The sequence below is a fragment of the Xenopus tropicalis genome, chromosome 1 (assembly GCF_000004195.4).
Source record: "Xenopus tropicalis strain Nigerian chromosome 1, UCB_Xtro_10.0, whole genome shotgun sequence".
In the NCBI taxonomy this organism is placed as follows: domain Eukaryota; kingdom Metazoa; phylum Chordata; class Amphibia; order Anura; family Pipidae; genus Xenopus; species Xenopus tropicalis.
This window is the reverse complement of record NC_030677.2, coordinates 132,944,232-132,950,231: the sequence shown is the minus strand read 5'-3', so window position 1 is coordinate 132,950,231 and position 6,000 is coordinate 132,944,232.

Sequence of the window (6,000 nt, the reverse complement as noted above, 5' to 3'; positions counted from 1 at the left end):
ACATTAAACCACTTAATTTTTTGTTTTCATTATCACCAAATCCAAAGTCAGATAGATAATATAATGTATATTATTTTACAAGCTAAACAATAATTATTCTGGTATGCTGTTATTACTGTATTATGTAAAATAAAGCAAGGATTTATTGACAATTTAACTAATGCATGTAGAGTTGCGGGTGAATGAAATAAACACTGCAGTCAAGCTATTTAAGTGTTATCAATTGATCTGTGCAATTATAGAGTATGAGACAGAGTAAAAAGATATCTTTCAGTTGTAGTTGTTGATTCTGATCAAACTAAACAGTAATTTATATGGATCACTGATTTTCCCTTCAGCTGAATTGGAATATTGTCAGGTGACCAGGGTCGGACTGGGGGGTGCAGGGCCCACCGGGGCTTCTACCTCAGGGGTCCCTGCACCCCCCCAATGGCCCCTGCCACCTTCACAACCCCGCCCATGAGCCCCCAACACCCTCTGCCTCCCCTCCCCCCGACCGCGCCTAATTGAAACTCACTGGGGGAGGGAGACCAGCGGATCGCAGGAGTGCCCTGGGGGGTTCGGCGGCCCAGTCCGTTGCTGCAGGTGTCCCTAGTTTCAGTCTACGTGTGACCAGCATTAGAATACATATGATCAAGGGTCAGTGATCGCTTTCTTTCTTTAGTTTCTAAAACAATTGCACAAATGAAAAAAGAATGGAAAAAAAGTGAAAAACATGAATTTTTTGTTTTGTCGCACACATGAAAGAGCCATACAAAAACCTGAAAACCTCTGAAACCATGAAGAACATGAAGATTAGCCAACTGAAAAAAGCTCAGTGGGCATTGGCTTCTATATAACATAGACAGCTTTTAGGCTGCATATTTTTGCTTTTAGATTTGTTGCAGTTTTAATGCATAATAAATGCAAAAAATGTTGTGTTTTAGTACAAAAAAAACACAAATTGTAAGAAAAAAACAAAAGAAATGTAAACATTAGGAAATGCCAATGCCAGGAGAGAGTTACAAAAAATATTTAGATAATAAATATTATAGATAATAATAATATAGCAGTTTCTTGTTGCGTCCTACAAGGTAAAGCATTTGCAGAGCTCACAGATACCATGGAGAGTAGTGTTTCTATGGCAATTATTTAAAAAAAAAATTATATATTATATAATTATATTATATCAGGTTGAAAAAATACAGATCACAAAAATAAGAAAGAAAAAAAAAACATTAATAAATTGTCCCAAAATTCATTTACTTGACTTAATGTGAACAGTGTAAGCAAGGTCAAAATCATTCCCAATCAGTCAGGTCAGTCAGCTCTAACCTTTTAGCTCAATAAATCTGTTTTAACTAATTAAATGTGTTAGCTATAGGATAGATCTCCTTATAGTAATTACCCAGCTAAGAAACCTTCAATATGAGCTTGAGAGGATACTTTTCACGTAGGACTGATATAACCTACCAAGCAGCTAGATCCGTTTTTTAGAATTGGTTATAAACAAAACAAGATCATGAGACGATCAGGTCTCCAAGCACCAAATCAAAATATATTAAAGGGCTGCTATATTCATTTATACGGAATTTTGCTTAGTGCATAGAAATAAGCCAATATAGCTTCTTATGCAGGTTATGATCAGACCTGGGAGTTGTTCCTGCTAATGGTATGCCTTCATGTTGAGTCAGCCATACCATTAAAGCTACAGACAAAGCAGAAAGGAAATGCTCAGCTTGTATTTTTTTCTATTAGAAGTCATTAAATGCAGACTAGCCTTTTTCACTCCTGAAATATCCATGTTACATGATATTAAAATGTTTATAAAAAAATATGTACTTATCACTGTACATTCCAAATTTTCTTATAAAGTATTGGAGAAAGGCCAAAATGTTTGTGTCAATATAGTGTGGATAATATTAATAATGGAGTATTCAAGTGTGTGGATAATTATTACTACCTTTCAGAACCTGTCACCTGTAGCCTAATTTGTGAATTTCTCATACATTGCTCTCAGTTTTTGCATGCAGGGTACAAAAACATTTTGGTTGAAAATATACCAATTATTTTCACTTATTTATGCAATTTCACCTTCTCCTCCACTGCTTTACTACAGTTGAACAAGTCCAAATATATTACATCCACCTTTTGGGACGTTTTAGATCACAAAATGAGACTGATATTTAGGAACAATTTACTTTTCTGCTTGTCTCCTTTTTATCTAGCCCTGACAGCTCAGCAATTGATACAGCAGTAGCTTTTTTGAAGTCTCATTTTCGTATACCCAGTCCCCATTTATTTGAACCTCACCATTTGCCTCAGTAATTTAACATCTTTAGAGCAGATTGAAGATGCACATTTGTCTAGACCCAATTACTGAAACATAACACCAAAAAATGCGAATGATTTAACCGATATTCCAGTAGCATTATTCATGTTATTTCTATTAAGAACATGTAAATATTGTGAACCATATGCCTCGTTTTGTAGCCTCAATTCTGTTGTGTTCTTTGGCACTTCATGATGAGTGACATTTTAAGCAGGTTTTGGCACGAATAAAAAGCCCAAAAAATCCCATAGACTCAAATATTGCATGGTAGAATAAAAAGTTGCCGCAAAAAAAAAAACGTCCATTGACTAAAATACATTTTGCGAATTGCCACCAATTGACAAATTTTTTGGGGAAGTAAAATGGGACAGACTGGATCATCACTATTTGGCACTTTTGATTTTTTAATAAAGCCTTTTAAAGAGCAAAGCTTTGTATTTATTTGTTTTTAGAAGTATCTTTGTATGTACAGTATATGTTTATAGGGTAATTCCATTTTCTGGTATTCCCGTTAAGCCTAGCAATGTAGTCCCCCCCAGTAAATTACTCCTATATTTCCTGCACAGTTTCAATAAAATTCCTTTAGTTCACTCAGTTGTGTCATATGACAATAGTCTTCATGAAGAACGCTTCGAATGCGTCCGAATGCGTTTTTTATCGTAATGTGCAGGTTTTTTGTGACAAATCCGTAGCCATCGCGACTTTTTCGTATCTTGCATGAATTTTTCTGCGCCGGCGCGACTTTTTCGTACTTTGCAACAAATTCATATTGTCGCGCTAAGTACAAAAGTTTCGGATTCATTCAAGCTTCAGTATCGTCACTTTCCTTGGGCCAGGTTGGAGCTGCAGAGTGCCATTTATTCCTATGGGAGGCTTCCAAAATCATGCACATAAGGATCAAAGTCGGAAAGGTTTTCCCACCATTTACGATCGTTCAATACGAAGAAGTCGCGACGGCAACGAAAAAGTCGCAAAGGTTACGAAAAAGTCGCGCCAGCGACGAAAAAGTCGCGATCTTAAGAAATTATTGTATCCAATTCGAATTTTTCCCATTCGGGATTCCAATTTGTATCTTAATAAATCTGCCCCTAAATCTGGAACGAATTTCATGCTTTAAAAATGCACAATACTCTTGCCCCATGTTTATGTTTGCTAGTAAAATATCCTGTGCAAATGCATACATGTTCATAGAACATAGGCCCATTTTATGAAAAAGGTCAAACTTCCATGTAGTTGCAGCACCTCCACCGACACCTCCCTTTAATGTAGCCACTTGCACAGAACTTATTACTAATAATCACTTCAAAAATAGGCCCTGGCATTTCAAGCACACAGTGGCCCAAACAATACCCCACAGACCATATAAATAGTGACTGTCTATAGCAACTAACAGCAGACCCCCTGGCATTTGGTAGATGATAGATAGATGATAGATAGATAGATAGATAGATGATAGATAGATAGATAGATGATAGATAGATAGATGATAGATAGATAGATAGATATATGATAGATAGATAAATAGATAGATAGATGATAGATAGATGATAGATAGATGATAGATAGATAGATAGATAGATAGATGATAGATAGATAGATAGATAGATGATAGATAGATAGATAGATAGATAGATAGAGATAGATGATAGATAGATAGATAGATAGATAGATGATAGATAGATAGATAGATAGATGATAGATAGATAAATAGATAGATAGATAGATAGATAGATAGATAGATAGATAGATATTGTGATACAGATTCTTTATACTGTATACTTTATATACTTTTCCTACTAGGGCCTCGAATAAAAATGAGGTGTTGTAACTGAACCAAATTCTTGGTTCTTTTTTTTACATAACTTTTACAGAACTATAAGGTGCAAAGGCCTTGCCCCATATGTTAATACTTGTATACATTAAATGTGGGAACTTCTTCTCCTAGCTGTCAGCTAAACACACATATTGCATTTGGATAAAAACACAGTTTGGGAATTATAATTTATTTCTGGAATTAATTGCAATATCATTACAGCACAGTTACTCCTCAATTTGAATGTGCTTTTTCTTTAAAATATGTGATGACTCGGAGACCCCTAGGATCACATTTACTAAAACTCCATAATTCTCATTTTTCTCAATTCTCATTTTTTCAAATTCTTGAAAAAAAAAAGTTACCAAAAAAAAGTTGCTGTGAGAAAAGTCCTAAAAAAACGTGCTTTTTTCTAATTGTCACAAAATCTCTAGTTTCGAGACAAAAGAAAAACACTTAAAGGAAAGGGACCTCTGCCATTGACTTCTACATGAAGTTTAATCTGGTGAATTGTCAAATTCGGATTTTTAGCTGTTGCGACTTTTACGAAAAAAATATCCTTTCAAGTAAAATTTCTGGTTTTGCCAGTGGTAAATTTTCAACACTAATCCATGCTAGAATTTTGCCATGTGGTCTCGTTGACATAAAAATTGCTGTCTGTTGAGCAAGGAAAAAAACAGATGTTATTATTATCATTCACAATTTGCCTTCAACATCAACCAATGAGATCAGACCACCCCAGCTCTTCCGCTGTCCATCTAAGGAGCTGTCCAGACACTACAAAATTGCTAATAAGAGACTTTTTTTTATGAAAAAGAGTTATAGCATAGTGAAAAGGAACAAGGTCAGCAAGGTCTGTATGTATATGCTATTGCATGAACTCCTTAGCCACAAAGTAATTTTGCCTTCCAAACTTTTATGTCAAGTGAAATGACCCAAGTTTACTCAACAGTAATTTACTAGTTCATTCTTTATCCATAATAGATGGTGTTTTCTAGCCCACATTATTTTCAGTTCAATGACTCTAGCATGTGGCCTTTAGATTCCTAGCACTTTCTCAAACTGCTGATCCTTAATACCCTTAAAAAAGGCGACAATGCCACGTTGCTACCCTATGCCATGCACTAGTATTATTGACTAGGGGTCATCGTAAGAACATGAAATGTACACTACAACCAGAATGACTGCTTTTATTTTTACATATATTTTTATTTTAAGCTGCTAAAGAAATCATTATCATTGTTAGTTGCTGAAATTAGAGGATCACTGATCACTATTTCATGAAAGGTGTGGTTATACCTGACTCATATTGCCTCTAGTTCACATTAAAGGAGAAGAAAAGGTAAAAACTAATGTAAATACAGCTATAAGCACTCACAGAAAAGATGTCATTTTCTCTATCAAAAGAAACACAGGATTTCTTGTCTTCTTTTGTATAAACATATTTTTCAGTATCTCAGAAAAATTCTTCATTCCTGGGCAGAGTCTGTGCAGCTCTCTCTCTTCTCCTGCTTCCCCTCCCATAAGAATTTATAAGAATTCACACCCCTCCCATCAGAATGTGTGAGCTGAGCTACCAATGGGAAGGGTGCAAGATAGCAGCTCTTATGATATATTAGAAGAGCACTCAATAGTAAGAAATCCAAGTCCGGCTTGGGACTCCTTCAGTTACATGGGAGTAGGAGAAACAATAGGTTACCTGAAAGCAGTTCTAATATGTAGCACTGGCTCCTTCTGAAAGTTCAGACTCAGGCACAATGCACAATGGCTGCCTACACACCAATATTACAACCAAACAAATTTGTTGGTTCACGATTAAAATTTTAAATGGTAGAGTGAATTATTTGCTATGTAAACAGGGTCATTTAGAAATAAA